General features: G+C 40.1%; 1 protein-coding gene across 2 annotated transcripts in view; it reads left to right on the top strand.

The window, feature by feature from the left end:
- The window catches only part of Asb4 (ankyrin repeat and SOCS box containing 4), a 60,764-nt gene that overhangs the window by 16,326 nt on the left and 18,337 nt on the right, over positions 1–26,101 (top strand). The gene's annotated exons all lie outside the window — the stretch shown is intronic.

Genomic DNA, 26,101 nt, shown 5'->3' with positions numbered 1-26,101 from the left:
AGGGGGAAGAGGAGGAGGAGGAGGAGGAGAGGAACTAAAAAAGGGAGATATTAAAAATGCCAGGGCTAGGAGTAGATATTTCAGGAGAAGATGCGATAAATGACAAAAGTATGCCACAGTGATCACCTTTTCTGCCGTAAAGACCATACTGCGGTTGTGTTAACGCAAATACAGGAGGTGACAGTGCGCTTACTCATGAACCCATGGGGGAAGGGCCTTACTGCTGTCAAGAAATGAGTACAAGCTGGAGGCATTTGGACAACACATATCAAATGTTTAAAACTTTTGGCAACTATGAATTCTACCACTAGGATTGGGGACTAATTCCAAGTAGAAGGAGTTTTTGGTTGGGCATGGTGCTGTATACCTATAATCCCAGAACTTGAGAGGCTGAGGCAGGCAGATGGAGGAAAGCCCACTATCTGGGCTACATAGTGAGTTCAAGACCAGCTTAAATTACAAAGTGAGACCCCATCTTTTTTTAAAAAAAGGGAAAAGGAGCTTTTGGCCCAGTGCTTATTTATTTAGAGGCTCATTCAGACTTTAAATACTTTCTTTAAACGAGGTTATACAGGGATCGGAGATAATGGCCATGAATTTAGGATGGTGCTTGGTCACATGATCAGTAGTACACTGGAAATTAGAAGATGGTCTCAGTCACTGGGCCCAATAATGGAGGAGAGCTTGATTCTGCCTCATGGCTCAGTTCATGGTCATCTGGCTGCAATGGCACAGGGAATGAAATGACAGAAAAGAGCTGCACATCCTCTGGCAGCCTTGAGGCAAAGAGAGAAGGGAGGGTCTGGGCAGGAGACACACCCTCTGCTCCCACCTCAGGGATTCCCTATGAGCTGCTGAACTCATAGGTGGGAGACAATCCCATCATCTGCCAAACAGATGAGGCTTTTGCGGGACACTTGATCCAACCCATAATGAAGATTTTCTTCTAATTCTGTAAAAGTCTTCAGAATAGATCAATGGTAGTACTGCTTTATTTTTATATTTTTTACATTAGAAGATTTTATTGGCTAAAGAGATCATTTAATATATACAACAATTTAAAAACACATACTGACACGTTTCATTTTCAAAATGCATTTAGTCCCAAAAAGGTTCTGATTTCTTTTGTTGCCTTCAAATAGTCATTCATATTACCAAAGAGTTGACAAATGCTTGCATACCTAAAAAACTTAAACTTACATTACATCTACTCCATGCAGACTTTAAAATGACATTGTAAAGACTGTTTATTGGTATGGAAAAGTTGTTAAAAGCCTTTTACATGAGCATATGAATGCCATAGATTTATTTTTGTAAAACTATAGCAGAATTAACTAACGTGTCAGTTAAAGTTGATATCATAGCTAATGTTTAACTGCGCTGTCCATATAAATATGAACAACAGCTGGCAAGTAGGAAACATTAGGAAAACAGAATTGTACCCTACACTTAAAAATGACTAGGAAATTGGGGAAAATGTCTTCTGCTTTATGATGGGAAAAGCAGCAGGAGAAGGTAAGTCCTGGCAGCCCTGAAGACTGATGCATCCGGTATCCTCCCTGTCCATGTGTCCTCATCCTCTCAGACAGAGCTCGGTGCACAGCTTGGTATCTGGCTCCTGACAGATCTGGGGAAAGTTCATGAACTGATTGCCATCTGATTAGTGGAAACTGTCGTGTTCATGGTTAATGAAATGCTGCTTTTGATCAGCTTGGCCCTCCTGGTCTGCAAGGAGAGAACCTAGAGCCGAATTCTCCATCTCTGGTATTGTGGGCACTTTGAGGAGAAGCCTCATGTATCACTCTGTGGCTAGGCAGAGGGAGTAGAGACAGCACGCAGACGAGGAAAACATGTCAGGCTAACATGAGACTCAGGATCAGAGCAGTCCATTAGAGAAGAACCAATACCATGGCAACTGAAAACCAATGTAATTTCATTTGCTATTTAATGGGCTGCTTGTGGAAAAGTGCTCTTTGTGGAAAAGGCTAATTGAGTCCAAAAAATTACATGCAATTTTCTCTTAAAAAATTTTCCCATTTTTTTTCTTTTTTTTTCCCAGTGTGGCGGAGCCCGCTTTGGGCCCATGCTGGATTTTGTCTGCTATTTTTCTGTTTGCCTTTCTACTTAATGCTTTCCATCTTCTGGCCTTTGTCTCTTTGGTATTAGTATAATGGTGTTCATCAGTTGAGAGGGATTATTTACTTGGGAGAAAAAGTCCTCTGCTAGCATCCTGTATTTCTTTGTGAATAAAGGGAATCAGGTCGGGTTTGGCTGCTAAGCAGCAAGTTATTTCTACCTATTTCCTTTCGTAAGAAGGAAATGAAAGGGGCTTGCTTGCTCTGCATAGAGCAAATCCTGACGGTATGAGGAAAATGTGTTACTGTAAGAAAGCCGTGAAAAATCAGACGTTTTTCCACAGAACGTAGCAGGAGGACAATGGAAAGAAGACCACGTCTTTTCAAGACTGTCCCTTTTTACGTAGTGTGACACCGACACAAGTCACTCACATGCTAGAAAAATCCTCTGCTCAGTGAATCAAAACATAATAAGGTAGGACGCCGGCAGTCTCCACGTAAACTGAGCTATACAGATGTCCGCTGGACAGACACCTCCACAGGTCTTGCAGCTTTCCCTTGCTCCCATTAGACACCGCGATAGCACGATCTGAACATCTTAGTCCTTTGGAAACCACCCGAAGAATTTTGCCATGTCTGTATTGTTAGTGCTGCTAGTACAATAAGGATTTAGTGTTTCAGTTGACATGACTTAGTAAAATTAATTTTAAAGGAAACTTTATTACTGTAAAAATTGAAAGCCAAAATTCCTCGCTATCCATAGAAAGAAATAGTAACAGTAAATTATAGAAAATGGAGCTCTAGGCCTCCTCCTGCTCAAACACCCACTTCTCTCAGATATCAGAGCATGATTTCAAAAGCTTTTCTGGTCATTGCTTTTGCTAGAAGCCCCTGTCTACCCAATCATTCCATACCGAATGGGAGAATTCAAAATTAGTTTGCAGCCACCTCCTACGCCCAATCAGACTGCAGTTCCTTTGTCCCGCAGTGAGCGTCCATGGAAAGAATTGCCCCACACTTTGCAAAACACAGCCTTATGCAGAGCTGTATAAAGCTGATGGTCTCTTTAGGGGTGGAATTTTCAAAGCAACTCCTTTTAGAATCAGGACTGAAGCAAGTTTCCTGTGCAGGAGGTCCCGGCCTGCACAAAGAGAAAAGGAAAAGAAGTAATGCATGGATACTGGACAGTGGCAAACAAAACTGCCGTTACTTTGCATAGTACATTTACATAAAAAACTCAAGAAAATATACTAATGGTTAAAATGAATAGTTTAGTTTAGCATTATGTTTAAGATCAATATAAGAAATCATGTGTATTTGTGTATATCCAAAATAGTCAGAAATTAGATATATTGTAAAAGAAAAGGTACATTTATAATATCACATTAAGTTTAAAAAGTCTAGAAAATATATTCAATAGATACATTGAAAAATATGTAATTGGAAGAAATATACAGTTGTTTGAAGTACATGAAAGACATTATAAAGACACCATATTCAAGATTTATTACAAAAATATTGCTTGCTTGCTCTTTCTTTCTTTCTTTCTTTTCTTTCTTTCTTTCTTTCTTTCTTTCTTTCTTTCTTTCTTCTTTCGCTAGCCAAGTTCTCCACTACTGAAACACATCCCCAGTGTTAATATGAAAAGTAACACCTGGCCGGGAATGTAGCTCAGTGACGCTGTGCCTGCCTTGTCAGTGAAAGGTCCTGATTTTGGTCCCTGGTACTAAAAACAAAACAAAACCGTACTACCTAGTCATTTCTTCCTCCATGTGGTTGCCTTTTACTTCTTTAATTGGATTAGTTTTGTGTTTAGCTCCATAATGCCAAATAAATACCATTGATTTATGCGCAAAAACCGAAAAAATAAGGCAATGTGATAACAGTTGTGTGATAATCTATGGCTTGATTGTAGGGGGAAGATGAGGACCTGGTTCCCTTCCCTCACCTGCACCCTGTACCCTGCCTGAGCTCCTTCCCAGGCCTGGCCCTCAGCCCCATCACTTTATGACAGTGAGGCTTGCAGCAGCTACGATCACTTTTCCTATTTGTACAATGCCTTGTTTTCCCTTATGTGAATGGTTTTGATCTATCTATGCTTAATTTTCTATGAATTCAGTGCTAATTTAATCCTCTTTTTTGGCCAAAAATTTAATTTAGCTTTTTCTTTTTAAAAATTTTTAGATTCTAACACCAAGTCTTGCTCTGTAACCTAAGTTATTCCCAAACTAGTATTTCTCCTGCCTCAGTCTCCCGGCATGCTCCGCCAGACCTTGTCGAAATGATTCAACTTGATGAATATTTTACCGGTTTCATCTGGTTGAGAAGATCCCTTCAAGAGCCTTCAGATTTGCCCCAGTTAGGTCGAGCTGGATGTGTACCTGTGCACCTCTATCGGCTTGGGATCCTTGTTTCCTGTCCCTTTTCCTCTCCATATCCTCCTTTTCCCATTCTCAGGCCTTCTTAGTTTGTTACTCACTCAGTTAATATTATCTTCTAAGAGCTTTCTGAGAAAGGGTGCATGAGACTATGCATGCTCCAAATGCATTTGTTTATTCTAACCCAATAGAGAAAGAGCTCTAGATTTGTAATCATTTTCCTTTAACATGATGAAGGCATCACCTCTACTCTGCCATTCTACAGCTGGAAATCTGCAGCAGTTTTATTTTTTCCACCTTTTGTTTTGACGTTCTGAAACTCTGTGATGATCTGCCTTGGTGGATTTATTTTCATCCGTGATGCTGAGCTCTTTCAACTGCTCAGTGCTTGTCATTAGTTCTGAGAAATGTTCCTGAATAATTTGCCTGGGTGAATTTTTCTCCTATTTTCCTATGCTTACTTTCTTGAACTGCTATAATTTGAATATTCAGCTCCTGGATGGTATCTTTCCTGCCGTACTTTTCTTTACCTTTGTGCTCTACTCTCTGAGAGATGCATGCCGTATTGGGCAGCTCTGTTTTATTGCGTCTGTCTCCCACGTTGAAGCTTCCCTTGGTTGTCTTAGAACCCTTGGCCGTTTGTCTGCATTTAAGACTGAGTGGTGTTCGATGACTATTAACTTCACTGTGGGGAATTTGGCCAAGACCTGTCATCTGAGGAATCTCTATAGTATTTTTAGAATTTTAGCTATTTTATTGTTTAGACTGGTTACATTCTCCAAAGGAAAGTGTAACTGGATCTTCCTGGAGGCTGCAGGCCCATTGCCCATATTCCAGGTCTTGAGTTTGTGGAGAAAGGTAGGATTATAGACATAGTATATCTGCTGTCTAGAGTGGTCTACCTTTTTCTCTTTGCTGAGCTACAGTTTACTCTGATATAGGCCAGACTTCAGACTATATTCTGATGATAATAATTCTTTCATGACTCCCTTATACTCAGGTCACTATTTATGGTCTGTATTCTGAAAACACAGTATAGTTTTCTCTTGTGGCATTTATATTTTATTTACTTAATATTTTTTGTTTGTTTTTTGAGACAAGGTGTTGCCATATAGTTTAGTCTGGCCTTGAACTCACTATGCAGCCCAGGCTGGCCTTGAATTCGTAGTAATCCTCCTGCTGCGGCCTCTCAGATGCTAGGATTACAGGTGTGTTCCACCACACCCTGTTCGCTTAATTCTTTGATTACTGTCTCCTTATAAATTTATGAGAGTAGAAACTTTTGTTTAACAGGTTTATTTTATTTGTCAAGTGCACAGTACACTTTTGGCATTTTTTGTGAAGATACTGAATGTTCAGTTGAGAACAGCTACTAGCTCTAGGCAGAAGAGTGTGGTTGAACCAAAGCAATTCCATCTTTACTGGAACCACCATGCCCAGTTTTCAGCCTGCTGTACTCACTGCTTCTTTCCTGTGTGAGAGAGCATGTCAGGAAGGAGGGAGAAGTCAGAAGTGTTAAGAGCTATCGAAAGATCTAGCAAGTTAAGAGCTAAAATGTTTCCACTGGATTTAGTGACATGGGAGAAACTGGAGATTGTAGGAATCCGTGCCGAAATCAGAATAGTGAGGATTTATAATTAAAATAAGGTTGTCCGAGGGTAGTATGGATAAGTCTTTTTAGGATGTATTTGTGAAGAAGAGGCAAGGAGACAGATGAAGAGGGAAATAAAGTTGAGTATGTTTCCTTTTAGATTACACTAAACTGAACTTTTTTTTTTTTTAGTTTATTGGTACATTTTAGGTACACAGTACAGTTACATCCGTTAGTGGGATCTTGCACCTTTGCATGAGAGGTCTTGGTTCTCACTTTTTCCCCTCGTCCCTGCCCTCCCTTCACCCCTCCTCCCTCCCCATTTACATTTTTTTGTTTTCTCCTATTTTTTTCTTTTCCCTTATTCCCTTTCCCCTACCTTTCCCACTTTCCCTACACCTTTAGCCCTTTTCTTCCTATTTCACATTGTCCATTATCTCATTAGGATCTTATGTACCATTATAGTTTTTCGCACCAGAGAAACTATCCGGCATTTACACATGTGTGACTTACTGAGGATATACTCCTACGTGAAATAAATAAACTGAACATTTTTTAAAAGGCTAGAAACATCCACCAGTGGGGCAAAGACTGAAGAGAGAGGAGAGAAGAGGCGTGATTTATGCTGTGAGGATTCTGAGATGTTTGGGGAATGGGATCAGGATTGACTTTAGTGAGAACATGGATTTACTGTAGCCAGAAAGCAATAAGGAGAGGGTGGGAGTTGATGTGGACATGAGAACTTTTAGAAAGGGCCCATTGGAAGGTATTTTATATGCAAAGCAAGAAGCAGCAAGGAGAATGAAAAGAGGAGGCAAAGGACTGAAGGAAGAAAAGTTCGAAATAATTTCTGTGATTTAGAGAGAGAGGGAAGAAGTTAGGAAGAGACACATTTGGATCGCTGAGCAATCCAGAAGGTCCAGCTGAGGGTCCCTGTTTGGCTTGGGGTCAGTACGCGTCTTGCACAGGCGGTACCTCGCCTGTAGTGCGGTTCTTGCCACGTGGTGGCCTCTTACTTGGGTGGAAGCACTGAGACCATAGCCAACTGGATTCCTTCAGGATTAGGGTCACTCATAACACACAAGGGTGCTAGGCAGCAATGGAGGGATTTAAGGTTTGGGTGGTGGAGTGACTGCAATGATGGGTTATGGAATTAACTGAATAGGGACAGATGAAAGCAAGGAACATTTAGTGAGCAAAGAGAACACAAAATGATGCTGTGAATGAATTCCCAGAATAGTTGAGGTGGACATTAAGCAAGCAAGATATAAAACTAGAAGGTAGCTGGGGATTTAGCTCAGTGGCTTTGTGCCTGCCTCAAAAGCCCAAGGTCCTGAGTTGGATGCCTGGTGTGTGTTGGGGGGGATACACTAGAAGATAATTGTCAAAGAATTAGCTGTGTCAATTAATGACACTGGAAGCTGATCAGCTTCAGGTGATTGCTCAGTGCAGGTGTTACTACTCCAGGGGAAGTAACCAAGTTGGAGCACAAGAGGAAGAGGAAGTCACTGGGGAATGCGATCCAGAAACCAAGAGGCCAGGGAACTAGGTGGGTCATCTGTGTGGCCCTTGGTGACATCCAGAAGGATGGTAGCGATTTGTGTATGCAAGAAAAACATGAGTGCTTCAAATTTTCAGAAGCTGATGGAGAGATACATGTATTCAAGTAGGAGCTTGGGTGATATAGCCGAAAGGAGCTCTGGAAAGACAAGAGGTTCTTTTTATTTAGTTTTTTCATTAGAATTACGGAGTAATTGGAACCATCAGTGGGGAGTCACATATATGAAGAAAGATCACCCAGCTACATTCTGCAGGCCAGAGTTAAGCATCCTGCCTCCGTTGTTTGAGTTTAGAACAGAGCAAAGCGAGTTTAGTTGCCATGGTAACCAAGTGTCTCTGGGCTCATTAATCCTGTGTTCCAAACTAAGCACTTAGCAATACCTTCTGAATAAATGCAACAAAGCTCTGCATACTGAAAAGGGCACATTCATGTTAAGCAGGGGAAAAAGGTTTTCAATTTCATTCATTAAACTTGAGTAAATAATTTAATATCTTTGTGCGCCAGTCCTCCAAGCTAATGAATAAGGATAAATGCTTAATGGAAAATCTAGTTTAATAAAGTTAACAGCATAGACTCCACAGATAAAGGAAATTGATGTTGCCAGTATATATACACGTGGAGGGAAAAATGCAAAGGGAAATAACATATATTAAGCATCTCTGATGTGAATATGTCAGGTACTTTAAAATAAAAAGCCTCATTTAATTCTTGAAGCAATCTTATGAGGTGCACACAATTCTCATTTTATAGATGAGGAAGCAGAAACTCAGAGAAGTTAAACAAAGGTCTCAGTTCTCACAGCTTGTTGCATTTGAGGGTGCTCAGAACTATTGAGTTAGAGTTCATGTTGATCCCTGTGTGACCTGCTATAAATTTTATACTGCTTGTCCTTCTGAGATATTCGGCTAATTTAAAAATGAGAAGAAAAGTTTGTTCTAAGGTAACACGATATAAAGGAGAAGCTTCAACATTGCCATCAAGAGTTCCATTAGCTTGACAACAATCTCCTACCATGGGGTGTTTTAAAAGGCTTTTATGGAAAAAAAATATGAGAAGGCAGCTGATTATTGTAAAAGTATGTTTAATTAAAAGACTTGAAAAGCAGTTGATGCTTCTTCCAAAAACGTGTCTCACTGAGGCAATCATTTATCCCCTACTTGGTCATTTTCTAGCATAAGGAAGGTTTGTAATTGTGAGGTAGAGCCTCAGCGTGGAAGCTGATTCTTTCCTTCTAAGTCGCATAATGCCTTTGTTTGGATTTTCTGGATTTGCTGCAACAGAAGTGGAGATAAGTGAGCAATTAAGATATATTAAAGACCCATTAATTCATTTTCCTTAAAATTAAACTCTTGCATTAAGAGTACCACTTTGATCAAGCTCCAATTTCTGGTTTCTACAATGTGATATATAGCAAGGTGCAGAATAGTAGGTGCAAGTTAAACATCCTTGTCACTAAACTTATCTGCTAGGAGTTTATTTATTTATATATTTTTAAAAATCAAAATACTAATTGTTTTAGTTTTACCCACAAAACTGTGTTGGTCTTTCTCAAATCTGAGTTGCATAATACCACCCAGAATGTTCTTGAGAGAAGGTTCAGAGGGTAGGAAATGACAGCTTTCTTTCCCCACTAGGGCATTAGAGCTTTCCATTCTGACTGACTCTTTTCACTTTAAATTCCCCTATCAAAAGCCATATGTAACTTGACTTTTTAGCTTTCAACCTGGGTGTGTTAGCTTTGTTTTTCAGCTAGAAGCATCTGAAACTGGAAATTAAAGGATGACCTTTCCTTGACTCTGTATTGCTTAATTTTTTTATATTAGCACTTTTTTCTTTAATTTTTTCTTACTTAGAGGAGGATCTTATTATCCTCTGAACATTTAAAGCACCACTTAGCAAAAGATACCGGATTTAGAAACAGAAAGGCAGCGTTTTCTTTGTTATCGCTAGAAGTTATAATTTATGGAAGACAATCTAAACAATTTCAAGACTCAAGAGCCCAGATTTGGAGATATTGGTTAAATCAAACAAGAGCCTGAGGCACTGATCTCAGTTTTCCATTAAACTGACCAAGAAAACACATAGAGTGAAAAATGGCAAAAGCATCAGAATCACAGGCTAAGAAAATCAAGCATATGCCAGCTTCTCCAAGGGTTCTACCAATTAGAAGGCCAAAAGGAAGAGGGTAAGAGTGGATCCCTTCATTTTCTGAGATAATACATCTTTCCAGCAATCCAAAGAGGGGTGGATACTGGGGGTGCCCAAAAACAGTGTTTGTAAAAGCAAATTCCTACAGTGTTCTAGGCCTTCGTTGGCTGTGACCTTGGAAATCTGGTAGCCCTCAGGAACCCTGTTCAATGAAGAGCACCACACCAATCAAAGAAATGGGTGGTAAAGACAGGAAGAAAATTTACTCCCAGAAAGCAAAATTGAATTAACCTGGGTGGGGTTAGGAGAGCCTTAATGAAAAGGTGGTGTTGGATTTAAAAAATGACTATCAGGTATGGCATTTCTTTTACATATTCTCATTAATCCTCACAACTAATTTCGTTTGTGTTACTTTGTTTTTTGAAACAGGGTCTTGTTATGTAGTTCAGACTGGCCTTAAACTCACTATGCAGCCCAGGCTGGCCTGGAACTATCAGCGATCCTCCTGCTTCAGCCTCCTCGAGTGCTGGGATTGCAGGCAGGCTCCACTATGCCAGAAAATCTTTACAACTATTCTGTCAGGTTAATGCAATCATCCTCATTTCCAGATTAAAATACAGAGCTTTAGACAAATTGCTTACTGGGGAAAGCCCATTTTGACTAGCTTTGAACTCCGTGCCAAGTACCTGCTTTTTCCACTAGGTGGTGCTGTTTCCCCTTTGCTGGGGAGTGTCCCGCAGTTAAAGTAAATTCATTTTGGACTGCCTTGGGAGTTTCTTGAGTCTTGTTTAGGGCACTGTCCGCTGTACACTCAACATGTCCATCAGTGAATTTGCATTCCCTCTGCTCCTTAGCATTGCCTTGTTCACAGCCGCTGAGAGCATAGGCTGCTATGTTCTGTAACACTTGACCATGATCAGATCAGGTTTGGCCAGTGGGCTAACATCTGGCCAGATGTGAAAATGTGAGCTCAGGTAGAGTGCTTAAGAATATAGGTGCAGGAGTAAGACTCCCTGGGTTCAAATCTGATTCTTCCAATCACTAGGCATGTCAAAGAGTGCCAGGCGAAATCCCCTTGGACCTCAGTCTCCTTTATTCAATGGGATATTGTTAACAATTCAGGAGGGCTCACGGATCGTGTACGGCCCTCACCCCCAGTGCCTGGACCTGTGAAGGCACCTTTGTATGCCCAGAAACTTGCTTCCCAAGGTCTACTGTTTTAAATACAGATTCTCGTCGTGCTACTATTAGATTTCTTCACGTAGGACATCTCAGAATCTTCTCTATATGCTAATATGAATTTTAACTGTACAAACTTTGGAGTCTACACATTTACTTACTCACATAACTTTTATTTTTTTAGTGTCTTGTGCTGCCAGTATGAAACAGGGTGGACTTTGAGAAGTGCTGGTGTACAGCGATAAGACCAGGGACATCACTGGAAGGGAAACTCACACACGATGAGGTATCAGTTCTACCCGTGGGAGTCAGTTTCCCTGCCAGCTTTCCACCTAAAGGAGGGCAGCAGGCTGGAGATCCGGGAAGAGCTGTGGGTGTCCGGTGGAATCCTTTCTTCCTCAGGGAAGCCTGGTCTTTGTTCTATCAAAGTCTGCAACTGATTTCACGGGGCCCACTCACACCAAGAAAGGTAATTTGTTTTCACTCAGAGTCTGATTCCAATGAGAATTGCGCCCAGCAAACACCTTCACAGAAACATCCAGGATAATATTTAATCAAATGCCCAGACACAATGGTCCGGCCAAGGTGACACATAAAATCACATCCACTGAGATTTGTGTCAGACTTCTGATCTACGCTACTGTAAGAAATCAATTTGTGGGTAAGAAACTGTTTCTGGGAGTCTTTTCCAGCAGTAAATGAATACAGCGCCCCTCCACCTAGCCTGAGCATCCACTTCTACTGCAGTGCTAGTCATCTCCTACCAAGCCCTTGGTCAGCTGTCTCTAGGTTTGGTCCAAACCTCTAGTTCTGCATCATCCAGGATGGAGTTCATTTTTGATGTTGATTATCAATACACACTCAGCCTCCCAGCTTGTTGACCTCCTAACTCCAACAATCCTCATCCCACTTCAGTTAAACACTCACATGACCACAGCGAGCATTATGGCTCCTGTTAGGATGTCCCCACAAAGCACTGTACTCTTTGGATCTGGCTGGAATGGTGAACGATCCTAGGGTGCATTATACTGGGATTAAGGGGTCACAGTACCAGATTGGTCCACTGATTGGAGTTAGCAGAGTTCTGGGTGGCACCACCCAAAAAGGTGGCAGCCTATGTGAGAAAAAAGAGAAAGGCAGGCTGACCGCTTGCTGCTGCCACCTCCCGTCTGCATTGCCATGAGCTGTTTCTCCTCCTCCATGGTCCTCTACCTTACTGCCCTGCCTTGGAGCCAGCCAACTCTGGACTGAAACCTGTATACATTGTGAGCTGAAATAAAACTTTCCACCTTTAACTTTGGATATTGGGTGTCTTGTCTCAGCAATGAGAAAAGCAACGAAGATAGTGAGCAACAGCTATTTAAACTAAACATGCACCCCCCAAAAAACTTAAAACCAAAGAACGAATTATATCTTAAAGGAAAGGGACTGGGATGTAAATTTTTGATGAGGTGCTACATACTGTACTCTCTTAAACAAAATAAATGGTTCCCCCAAAAGAGGTTGACTTGCATTTGGAGTCTGGCTTTTCCATCCCTTTCAACTTCTTTACCAGTCTCTAATTATTGAGAACACAAAACACAGCACACAACAGGTAAAGGTTAGAGAAGACACATATTTTCCACCTGTCTTATTTATTATTTTATCTTAATAATGAAGATTACAAGAAGAAGTCCAATTAGAGTATATGGAAAATACCTGGCCCAGACAAGAGGGAACATTACCCTGACAACTCAGAGGAAGATAATTGTAAAATTACCTTTCTGTATAAAATAGACAAAAACTTTGAACACTTCTGTTTAATTTTGTCCAAAGCTTAGAGGGGGCATGTCCTCTACCAGACTCCAGGGAGAATGGTCTGAGAAAAATGTAGGGATGCAAAAATAAATAAATAAATAAATCTGGGGAAAATAATTCCCCTCTTCCCTTCCCTTCAAAGTCACCCTCAGCTTTGTGGAGCTCTGCCCGTAGTTTCCCTGGCTTGGCACAGAGGAGTCCTGGGTGCAACACCGATTCTCCAGGTACTGGGTCAGCAGAAAGGCTTTTTCCTAAGTCTCCTTTGCTGCTCTAAATCTCAAAAGAAACTTAAGTATTCAAGGAGTTGTTCCTTCTGTAAGCCACTGGCTGCAGAAAGAATCCCTCTCCTGAGGCTTCCTCACTACTTGCCCAGACCACTGGATATCAGCCAAAGCTCCATCAACATTACTGTAGTTGTTTCAGAAGGGAGGCTCATTGTGACTGGGTTCTGCTACTGTAATGCCCCACTTGTACCATCTGCTTTACACCGTGTCACCTGCCTGTCGACTTCTGTCTTGTCTCCATACTACTCACTCGCTCCAAATTCGTGGATTAGCCTCTTTTTCAGCCAAATGACAGCAATAACACTAATTTCCTATAGCACAAACACCATTTCCCCCTAAGATATGGTCTGACTTCATGTGCTCAACAAGATCACTACAAAATAATACAATAACAGTACATCTTGCAAAGTCTGAGTTATTCAGTGTTATCTCTGATTACTTTGCTAAATTTTAATCAATTTTTTGGAATTGAAAAGATAAAAATGAAGTAAAGATAAGGTGGCTGAGCTCGGTGCCTGCATCTTGATTGCTCTCCAATAGCACATCTGAAGTTATCTTTACTTTCAGGTTGAGTAAATTTAAAATAAACAAAATGATAAATAAACATAGGCTCTAGAAAAAAAGATCTTCCAAGGGATGAGAAGCAATACTGTGAGGAGTTGGCACATGAGCTTTGATATGAAAAAAGAGATTTGCTTCAGGAGGCAGAGGGAAGTAGTTTATGGTATTTGTTTCCTATTTTCAATATGGTTTTAAAATATACAGGTAGCTGTTAAAGAAGAAGAAACAGTAGGAGAACAGCTAAGTGTAGGACTTTGGATCAATTAGCTTTGCCAGAGCCCGGCTGGTTTTCTGCTCTTTCGCTGGCTGCCCCACTAGCTTTCCGATCTAAAGTCGGACCTGGGTCACCCCATCTAGTCCCCCAGCTCAAAATCTCATCAGTGTTCAGTTCACATTTGTGTCCCTAGCCCGATTGTGTCCCCTGAGCTCCAGACCCACCTTTCCTGCCTTCTGTAACCCAACCCTTCACGCTGAAGAATCATCTCCAATTGGCCAAGTCCAGAACCAAATGGTGCTTCTGCTCCTGCCTCAGAGGTCGCTGTTTGCTGCATCTCAGTAACCACAGTTCTGTTCTTCCAGTTGCTCAGGCCCAAAGTCCAGCAGGTGCGTTTGTTTCCTACTTTCCCTCACACCCACTGTGCCTCAGTAGTGAGACTTCTTGCTGTTAAGCTCCATCTCCAGTGTGATGGCTTCAAACCACCGCGCTGCAGCCATTCCCCCAGGCCGCAGGTCACCCTCCCTCGGGTCACACTGTTCTTCTGACGTCCAGCGGCGTCCCTGTTGTCACTCTCTCCCGCTTTGCAGTTCTCCCTCCCCACAGCCAGTTGGAGAGATGAAGATGAACCAGGTCATCGAGCCCCTCGTCTGTTCCTTCCCTCCCACTCACACTCGGTTTTGGGCCCCCTCCAAGTGTTCCTTTTGACCACTTTCTCTCAGTCACCCCCTTTAGTGTTTTCCTTCCTGTGTTTTCCAAACACATCAAACTTGTTGCAACCTCAAAACCTTTGCCCCACCGTGTCCTTTGCCAGGAAAGCCTTTCTCCGCAAACTTTAAGCAACTTACTGTAGCACCAGGCAAGGGTGACATCCTCAGAGAAACTTTCTGTGAAAACTACACCTTCTTCCCCCATCATTCCCTGCTGCTTCTTAGCTTTATTCTCTCTTGTCCTGTTAAGCATGAATAAATTGTTTTGTCCATCTTCTTCATTAGTGTTATAGCTTATATCTAGATGTCCCCCAAAGCCTCGTAGGCTTGTGGGTGGAGATTTTCAGAGGTGGCTGGATTATGGGTGTGCAATGGTGGATTAAGGGTGTGTGATATCTGGATTAGTCTCTTAACTGGATTAGCATAGTTATGAATGTCGCTGAAGGGATTTACTAAAGAGGGAAGCCCCACCTCGGGCATGGGTGGAAACCAACCAATAGGCTTGTAGCCTGGATAGAATAAGAGGGAAAGACAGAAGGCAGGCCAGCTGCTTTTCTCCTGTCTGCTCTGTTATGAACGGTTCTCCTCTGCAAACCCCTCTGCCACACTGCTCTGCTTTTGAGCCAGCCAACTATGGACTGCAACCTCTATAAACTATAAGCTGCAACAAACCATTCCTTATTTAACTTTGGGTGTTGGGTATTCTTTCTCAGCAATGAGCAAAATTACTAAGACAACCAGCAAAGTGGATGATATTTCTCTTGCTATGGTGATCCTATGGTGATACTATGGTTACTGTAGTGATCCTAGAACTTAGAAGGGAGCTAGCACAGAGCAGGGCCTCAGTGCACATACACTCTGCCCTCATTACCATGGTCAAGTTTGGAACGTTTTGTCACCCAGCAAGAAAGCTGCGCTATACCCTTCAGGAAGCACTGTCCGTTCTCCTCCAATCCACACTCACAGGCAGTCACTGGTTTCTGTTTCCGTACACTTGCCTACTCCATACTTTCCATGTAAATGGAATCACGCCATCATGATCTGCATCTGGCTCTTTTCATTTAGCATAATGCTTTCAGTGTTTCTCAGAACAAGGAAATAAAACAATATACCAGTATTTTATTGCTTTTTTATTAATGCATAATTGTATTCATTCATCCATTCATCAGCTGATGGGCATATTATTTCTTTTTTTAATTTATTGTGTAATAAAATAAAGGCTGAAAAGTGTATATGAGAAGTGTGAATGTGGATTAAGGGTGTGATACTGGGTTTCAGGGTATGGATAATGGTAGCCCCACCCTAGTTATGGTAGCACCAATCAATCAGATTGTAGCCTGGATGGAACTGAAAGGGACAAAAAGAAGGCAGGCCTGCTGCTGCTGCTACCACTTGCTGCTTGCTGACTTCCTCCTGTCATACCATGAGCTGTTTCTCCTGTGATGTTGCCCTACCTTGGAACCAGCCAACTATGGATGAAACCTCTATAAACTATGACCTTAATTAAAGCATTTCTCCTTTAGCCTGTGGGTGTCAGGTATTTTGTCTTAGCTAGGGGGAAAGTAAGTAAAAAAGTAATCAATCGGAGGCTGCTGGGGACCTTTATCAGAGTAGCCCCATTGGGGCACAGCAGATTTTGGTACACTGAGGGATGTCTAGGTGTTGACAAAGAAGACTTAGAAAGCAGAATCCACATATTTAAGATGTTTGCCCAAAAGGAGATCCAAAGAGAGCAAAGAGTAGCTAAAGTGGAGAGAAAAGGCTTTAAATGTGCTTATAAAATTGGGGCAAAGAGCCAGTGGAAGGGAGATATCAGATATACAGTGCAGAGAAATTTTTTGTGGAGCAACATTTTATTGCTCAGTATATGACCCATTGCAAAGATGGACATTGGTCTTGAATTGGAGAACTCTTTCTCTTAAAATAAAAGGAAGGAGGAAAAGTAATTGCTCAATCAGTCAGCATTTTTTGTTTGTTTTACTGCAACCTATAGAAACTCAATTCAGTGGTGGTAGAACTAATTACCGTTCACCATTATCTAGTTGCCTTTCCCTCCAGGGTTAGGGAAGACTACACTTTCTAGTTCCTTTGCAGTTAAGCAGGCACATGGCTCCTCTAGTTGATATCATGTGGACAGAAGAAATAAGTCATCTTTAGGTCTGTGCAGTGATAAGCTTATGAAGCATTTTGTTCAAGATTATTTCTGCCTGTGGTGTGGTGATGGTTGATAAAACCTTATATAGAAATGGGAAAGTCACAAGAACAAGGCAGCTGGGATTCCTGAGATCAAATAGAGGGCTTTTGATCTTGGTAATTGCTATCTGTAACTGCAGCGTACTTTGCGAAAATAAACATAAACTTCTATTGTTTTAAGCCTTTCAAATTAGAGTATTGTTGCAACACATATTTAGTTTATTCTGATTAAACCCTAGCCTAAGATCAATTAGCAAACACTAGCAATTGAAGAGTTGAAGGATCTAGCTAAGGGTACAGTGGAACTGGGCTACTGAACCAGTAACTCAGACTGAGTCTAGAAGAGTGGAGCTGTGCAAAGCTTTAACCCTGGATTCTCTTCAGGAAGCTCCAGTGAGATTTTGGTAATTGTAATGAAGTCTACCTCCAAAGATTTAGGAATTGTGAGGGTGAGTATGTTGGATGGGACATTCACAGAGGCTTGGAGGATGATCTCATGACAGAGATAAAAGAAAGACTGAGTCCGGTGTGTATGCCAGTGGAAATGGGAGTGTCTCAGGGAGTTTGTAAGATTACTGATAAGAAAGGGTAAAGAATAACTTCATTGGGTGACATGACCTACACAGGGTGAGAAAGTTACAGTTCTTGTTGATCTAGGAGAAAGTAGTTCTCCACTTCAGACTGTAGAAACTGTGACTATTAGAGAAATGAGACCTTAAAGAAAATAGTATTTCATTTAAGATTTCATTTGAGACAAGACTATGGAAGATACAAGAAAATATATTTGCTTTCACTTGTAGACTGAAAGGGTAAAATTGAAACAAGAGCAAAGCAGCCAACTGAAAATATGCTTCGGTGACAGTTAATAACAAACTTGACACTGTACAAAATTGCATCTTGACAAAGAAGCAGACTTGAGAAACAATACCAGAACATGCCAAAAATGAAAAGCTTTGAATAGGAGAAAAGAGATCTAACCTTTGAATAATAGATATTTTAAAGGAATACTTACTGTTAATAATAAATGAGACGATATATGTAAAACCCTTAGTGAATGCTCAAAGAAATAGCAGACTTTATTCATATTTTCATAAAGAACAGTAGACAAATATGCTATCTTTTTTAAGTGTACAAAAGCCAACGCTGGCCCTTTGAATGGAGGTAGGTTTAGTTCAAGCTGATGAGAGCAAAGGTAAATTCATCTGCATGAAACAGCTCAGATAAAACAAGCAGCTAATGAAGATTCTAAACTTCTTTTGGAGTTAATAAATTAAACAAAATTCTTTCTGAAATCCTATTAACCCATGTTAACATTTTCTCTGTGTTCTCACCTATCTTGCAGACCACTATAACCAATGCGAACAGTCTTTTATCTTGTCTAAGAAAATAGCAATTTTCAAGACGATTTTAAAAGGAAGCCATAGGGAAGTTTGCTATGTTTTCATTTTTGCACTTGGGAACTGAGGTTAAGATAACTGTGAGAAGAAATATCAATGACTAAAACTTGATAATTGTTGGATAGTGAATATTTTAAGTAAAAATGTTTTTATAGTTCTTAATACATAAATGTTTCCTTTTCAAATATTACTAACATATCCAAAGAATAGAAGAACAACTTCTTATTTAAAAATATGCAGTCATTAGGAGATGAAATGTGTAGATTGGTCATTGGCAAAATTAATGAAAAAGTCTAAACTCAGCTATATTTTTAATAATATCAAAATTTGATAACAAAATAGTAAAATTACACAAATAGGTTAATACATAAAAAATAGAAGGCTTGTAAAGTGAGAAAAACTTAGTGTGCTTGCATTTTTCCATAATACTCAGTATTAAAAAAAAAGAGTAGAACAACCTTATGGATTGTGTGGAGAAATTGCTGTCACTAAAAATTTCTATGCTCTTTAAATGCTATTCTTGGGCTGAGGATTTAGCTTAGTGGTTCCAGCGCCTGCCTCGAAAGTGTAAGGACCCGTGTTCGATCAACCTTACCAAAAATAAAAAAAATTAAAAATAAATAAATAAAGCTATTCTTAAATGTATGATGCCAATAGGAACAAAAGCCTCACATACTTGATTTTCTAGAAAATATGGGTTAAGTTATCTCTCCTAAAAAATTTACTGGAATATATAAAATTATTAAGTGGTTCACACATGATATATGGATGCAGTCATAAAACAATCTTAGTTTTGTTTTCCAGAGTCTCTTTAAATTAATAATTACTTCTGAGAGTCTCATCCCCTAGTTTTGGCTGAACATTCAGTTAAACTCATGTCCTCTCAGATAAGTCTTAGATTTAAAAAAAAATAATGTTTTGCGGTCTCAAAACTGAGTCACAATTCAGAAGTCAGACTCCTGGGCCTAATATCAAAAGTTGACTTCAAAATGAAGCACTGTTCTTTCTTCCTTTCATTCTCGGCTTCAGACTGGAGGGCCGGGGATTTAGCTCAGTGCTTCCAGCACCTGCCTCGCAAGCATAAAGACCACAGTTCGATCCCAGGTACCCAAACAAAACAAAACAAAAAAAACCCACTGGAAGCATGCATGCGTGGGGGAGAGACCAGAACCTCCTTCCTCACCGGGCGCCTCCACTCGTACTAATGGTGGTTTCCCCACTGCCTGGGGCAGGTGCAAGGGGAAGGGGAGACAACAAGGGCAGGGAGGTCTAGGTTGGCCACCTTCTGGAGCTGGCAGTTGTTTAAAGCAGTGTAACCCCACAAACATATAGAAATAAATGATGTAAGGGTTACAGAATCAAAGACAGCAGACAAAACTGTTTGATAAACATCCAGTTTAGAATAATAGTTACCTCTGAGCATAAGGAAAGGGAGGAGAGAAGAGAGACGTGGTTAGGGTTTACTGTGAAGTTCTACCTCAGGAAAAGAAAAAGCTAAAGTAAATATAGAAAAGTTAATATGTATCAAATATGAGAATGTTATTTGTGTTATAATATTTTCTATACACTTGAATATTTCAAGATTTATAAAAATAATTTTGGATTTGGAACTCATGTAATAGTAGATATTTAAATGTAGTAACACAACAGAGCTCTAACCCTACTCCGTTTTACATATAAACACAAAGTAATTTTGAATTTTAGATATGAACATTTAGATAGATATGGAATGCGAGTATGAGAAAAATTAAGGTGATACGGGGTTCTCTTTACTAAGAACTTTCCCAATAATTTCTTTTCATTTGAGAATATGTTTTGTATGGCAGTGATATTCACGGTATTTGAATTATAATACAGAGCACTTGTATCCATTCAAATATGTATATGGATTCTATATATGGGTTTGAACAAATCATTCCTTTATCGTGCCATTTAAAATGGTCTTTCTCAAATGCTAACAATTAAATTTCACATACCATTATTGTGGCATGTATTATTTGTAATAAGTATGCCTGTAATTTGGTTAGGATATTCTGTTTATCTTCCAAAGTTCGTATGTGAAGATAGATGTCACTGAACAATAGGAGATGTAAGATATGCCTGGAAAAGTGGGAAGCACAGATTTGGGCTAGTCCTTTATCTCAGCGTGCATCTTTCCATACAAGCTGTTTAAGAAATAAAGACCACTGTTATGACCTATATCTAGATGAACCTCCAAAGCCTCGTGTACTCAGAAGTCGGGCTTTGGGGAGTGATTGGATCATGGGTGTATTATAACTGGATCAGTCCGCTGACTGGATTTGCATAGTTCTGGGTGTAGCTAAATGGATTCACTATAGACAGGAGACCCACTCGATGTCAGTGGCACCAACCAATAGGGTTTTTGCTTGGAGAGAATAACAAGAGAAAGGGAGAATCACTCTTCCTGTCTCCTGCCTACCCTGCCATGGGCTGTTTCTCCTCTGCCATGTTGCTCTGCCTCAGAACCAGGTGACTATGGACTGAAGCCTCTATAAACTGTGAGCTAAAACAAACCATTGCTCCTCTAACATAAGAGTTTTACATACTTTGTCTCAGTAATGAAAAAAGTAATGAAGACATTCATCATGGACAAGGAAGGGAAAGAGGAGCAGGTTTAGGGGTATGAAGTGAGGATGTGTATTACCTGACTTTGGGAAGACAGCGGAGTGACGGCTGCTGCAGCAACGGAGACCTTTCCCCAGTCTCTTGTATCTCTTGAATGTCAAAGGACTTGGTGGCAGTGGTTGTTACAGTGAGGGTGGCTCAGAGGGTCTGAGCACAGACTCAGCAAATGGAGCCACAGTGACAACGTGGTGAACTTCTGAGGTGTCCTGTCCAAGACTGACAAAATTAATGTTCTATCGAATGTTATGAAAGAACGCCGCGGCAGAAAGAGAAAGATACAGTACTAAGAACACTGTGTTAAAGTCTCTCCATAATTCTTGTCTCGGGACATCCTCCCACAGCGCCCTTGGGCCCAGACCCTTTGCCCTGGCCAGCTATCACCCTTTCTGTTCAAATATTTCTCTGTCTCACCTGTATTACCATTCTCACTGTTCACAAATCTCCATCTCTGTTGCCCAAAGGTGAAATCTGAAAGTCTCTTGTTCTTCATCATGCAGAGCAAATTTAAAAACTTTTTTCTTTCAGGATGGGGGAATGAATCCAGGAAGTGCTGCACTACACCCCATCCCCTACTTTCCTACTAGTTCCTATTAATTTTACAAAATATTGAATTTTAACATAGCATTTTCATGTACGCACATAGCATGTTTAGATCACATCCACATCCTGCCACCATCCGCCCTTATAACCCTCTCTTCCTACACTTGGTTCCTTTCTCTAGTTTAATAATAGTCTACTATTGTTACTTTAAAGCTGTCTTTTTAAAAAAAGATTATATATGTCAAGGAAAATATGTGGCACTTGTCTTTCTAAGTCCGGCTTATTTCAATTAGCGTCCTAGCTCCATCCACTTTCTTGTAAATGACCTAATTTTGCTCTTCTTCATGGCTGAATAATACTCTGTTATGTGTACAGATCACCTTTTTTATGCATTTGTGGACACCTAGGCTATTTCCATATCTTGGCTGTTGAGAATTGTCTCACACTAAGCATGGGCACGCAGGTATCCATATAATATACTGGCTAATTCCATTATGTATATACCAAGAAGTGGTGGCACTGAGTCATATGGTAGTTCTATTTTCAGTTTCTTGAAGAATTTCAGTATTGATTCCCATAGTACCTGTACTAATGATGTGCATTCCCAGCAGCAGTGTATAAGTGGTCCTTTCCTCTATTCTTCTCACCAGCATGACTGGTTTTTGTATTCTTGGAGGTAACCATTCTGACTGGGGTGAGATGGCATATCGATGTGGTTTTGATCTGCATTTTCTTACTGCCAACATCTTTAAAATTTTACTTTGAGACAGGGTTTTGCAAAGTTGCTGAGGCTGCTCTCTCACTCTTAATCCTCCTGCCTCAGCCTCCTGAGCTGCAGGGATTAAGGAGTGGGTCACTGTGCTGAGTAATGTTTATCTGCCTCACTAGGGGCCAGTCCAGACTCCTTCTAAAGATAGTTTCATGTCAACTATAAGGTTCATGAAGGGCTTCCTCTCATGAAAAGTTACTTTACTCCAGAGTAATATACCCTTCTTACCTACAGTGAAAATTGCTGCAGACTGGCTAGGGGATATGAACATATTTTATAGGAATACACAAGAAACCTCATCAAGAAACAGACTGCATTTTTGCATGAAAGAATTCCACTGTATAAGCATGTCAATTCTTCCTAAATTGTTTTGCATATCAGAATAAGGTCCAGATAAATTGAACCATTGTACATTTTTCAAAAATCTGTTAAAATTAGATTATAACTAATCCCGTTAGCTAAGCTGTACTGGAAATAAATAAGACATTCTAATATACAGTAAAAAAAAGAAGAAAAATTGACGATATAAAGTTATCATCACTGTATTTAGAAGAAATCCAAATAAGGTGGTTAAAATGCTGAACAATATAATAGCATAAACTTAATTCTTAATAATCCTTAACTTAAAGAAGAGCTCATACAAGTACAAATGAAACAGAAAGGATTCAATATGTAAACAGATGAATATTTGGACAATTACTGAAGAAATAATACTACTAGTAGGTAATTACAAAGAAAGTGTTCAAACTCTACTAAGCAAAGGAGTTCAATTTTTTTAAATGAGAGCATTTTTTTCTTTCCCAAGTAGAGTTGTTCCAAAAGTAAAAATAATGTACTGGTAGGTGAAGTGGCTACTTTGACACACCCATGGGAGAGAAATGAATAAGATTTTTGCACTGTCATTCATAACCTTTTAACATAATTGCAATGTTTCAGCACAATGATTCTATCTGGGGAAATTCATTCCAAGGAAATATAATAGTAAAATTTGTATAAAGTTATTAATTGTGGCACTAATTGTAAAATACAAAATTGGTAACTTGGTCATTCAATAGTAGAGTGCACTTACTCTATAGAACATTACGCAGTTATTTTAAAGTAACGATAACATGGAAAGGCTTATACTAGCACATAAAAATACAAATAGTAAAATATTTCTAGCTTGACTGATAACTAGAGAAATGATGAGATATGACTATACATCCACCAGATTGGCTCAAATTGAAGGAATTTATAATATCAATGGTGACAGGCACGTGGTATGAAGAGAATCCTTTTACATGGCTGACCAGAGCCTAACTGGTACATCTGTCTGTCTGACACCATCTAGCAAAGGTGAAGACATGCACACATAGTGACCCAGCCATTGTGTTCACAGGTATGGAACCCAAAAAAACCACCATACAGTAATGCTAAGGTCCAAAAACACAAAAGGATGCTGATGGCAGCACTGCTGGGAATAGCCCACAGGTGAGAAGGTCCATCTCCGCAGAAGGGGTAGAGTGGATTATTACGTTGAGAGACAGAACACAATTAAATAAACAAATGAGTGCTAAAAGTCACAACACAATTGTTTTCAACAGCATAATTTTGTGAATGGAAGAAGAAAATTGTAGAGTATGTGTTCATTCCCAACAATGGGAGTTTAGGCAGGAAGATCATGAGTTGGAGCCCAGCTTGGTGGCCTGGGAAACCTACTGACTTAGAGAGAACTGGCCTCAAAATCAGAAAAAGGGCTGGGGATGTAGCTTGGTGTAAAGGCCCTGAGTTCAATATCCAGTGCTGCAACACACACACACACACACACACACACACACACACACATTTTCTTCTCAGCACCGAGAAAAAACAAACCCTGCCAACACCTTACTTTCAGACTTCTAGTCTCCAGAGTTGTGGGAGGTTAAATTTCCATTGTTTTAAGTTGTCCAGTATGTGACACTATTATGGCAAAGGATATATTACATTTTTATATTAAAATATTTGCAAAAGTTCCCAAGAATTTAATTTACTGGCCTAATTTCTTGAATAAATTATAAAAGATAAAATCAAAATATAGTCAGATCATCCCCTCTTGTATATACCCTGAAAAGTTACTCTCAAAGACACAATTTAAGCACAAACCAAGGCACTCCTATTCAGAAGAGGCAGCTATGCTGTATATCTCATGGTATCAAGAGGTCAAGGGTCAATTGTACATGCCCAAGACCATTAAAAACTGTTAAGTCTGTGGCTTGTTCCAAGCTGGGCTGCAAAAATTTCATCCTTATCCTTTGATGCTCTGCCTTCCTGGCAATTCTCCAGCGACCAAAGCGACCTCACACACTGCTTCTGGGAAGACATTCTTATTCATTCCATTTCACTACCTGGCGAAGATCTGACTTGAAAGGAGCCCTGGTCCAGACCTTCTCAAGGCAGAATACAGATGAATACAGAGACCAGCTTTGATTACACCTCGGCTTTCTGCAAGACAGGAGCAGAGGCAACCTGAGCGCGGGGCAGGGTGCTCTTGGAAACCACACTGGAGGTTGGTTTTGTACAGGATCCTGACCACGTTCCCGGGAACATGAACTTTCCAAATAGGTTTCATATGGGCAGGGGAATGCCACAAATAAGAGTATAAAGCAGCAATCCATGAAGAATAGAGTCTTTAAATTTAAAGTGCAACCTTATTTCTCTGCTTTTTAGCTTTGCTATTACAAAGAAATGGAATGCACAGAAAATTTTCCCGCAGAAGGCTAATATTGAGGCAGAATATCACAGTAATGAAGGATGTGAAGCCAGACTGTCTGCTTTCAAATCTTGATTCTCAGGCTGCTGACTAGCTTAGTGGACTTTGAGCACATTGTTTGCTGAGCAAAAATTTCCTCATCTGTAAAATTAGGACAACTCTGCACATACTGCAAAGAGTTGTTAGAAAGATTTGATGAGGCCATATAATGAAAATAATTTATCTTAGAATGTTACACATGGTTAAGTGCTAATAAATACAGGTATCAGAATAATGATAATAATATTTTGAGAATTAAACTTGATGTAGCTATAAAAAATTTCTAGTAGAATTGAATATAGTCAAACCCTAGGAGTCATTTGGTTCAACTCATTAAGTTAGACAGGGAAGGAAAATTTCAGCTTCTTCAGTTGATCATTCTAAACTTAAAATTCTTCATCAGAAGAATGGAACTCACTTTAGTTTCCTGGTCTGTTAAGTGAGTGGGTTGGACTGATTAATTTCCAAACACACACACACACACACACAACCCTAATATTTATTTCTAACATCCTTTGTCAACCATAAGTCAAACATGTTATAGTTTCTGAATTGTTTTCTTTCTTTCAATACTTTTCTTTTCTTTTTTGTTTTTGTTTGTTTGTTTTTTGAGACAGGGTCTCACTATGTAGTTGAGAGTGACCTGGAACTCACTAGGTAGCCCAGGCTGGTCTCAAACTCACAGAGATCTTCCTGCCTCAGCCTCCCGAGTGCTGGGATCACAGGCGTGCACCACCACACCTGGCTGCTTTTACCCATTTCATTGCAAAATGTGACCCTTTGGCTAGTTGGTGGCTAGAGATGCAGGTGTGTGTGTGTGTGTGTGTGTGTGTGTGTGTGTGTGTGTGTGTGTGCTGTATTCCACAGAAGCTTCACAGACTCAGACACCTCTAATACTCTGATTTTGGCCAAAGCCTGGCACTTTCCATGGCGCTGAAGTTGGCCCACAACAAACTTCAGGTTCACTTGCTCTGAGAAAGAAGAAAAACATTACCTGTGAAACACTCAACAGCATTGCTTTTTTTTTTTTAAACCACTTGTATGAGCCTCAAAGTTTTCAATATATGTAACCTTTATTTTTAATGGTGTTTGGTATCTTATTGATAAAAGCTTTTTAGTTGAGGAAATCACTTGGTGTTTCCAAATGTACCTGGGACTTCGGAACTGGAATTCAGAAATAATTTGTCGCCTGCCTTTGGTCCGGAGCCCACTGGTCCCTCTGCCTTTGGTCCGGAGCCCACTGGTCCCTCTCCCGGGGATTTTTTTTTTTTTTTTTTTTTTTTTTTTT

This window comes from Fukomys damarensis, unplaced genomic scaffold (assembly GCF_012274545.1).
Source record: "Fukomys damarensis isolate Sample0158 unplaced genomic scaffold, DMR_v1.0_HiC HiC_scaffold_4, whole genome shotgun sequence".
In the NCBI taxonomy this organism is placed as follows: Eukaryota; Metazoa; Chordata; class Mammalia; order Rodentia; family Bathyergidae; genus Fukomys; species Fukomys damarensis.
The sequence above is the reverse complement of the archived record's forward strand: the minus strand, read 5'-3'. Positions and strand labels throughout refer to the sequence as shown.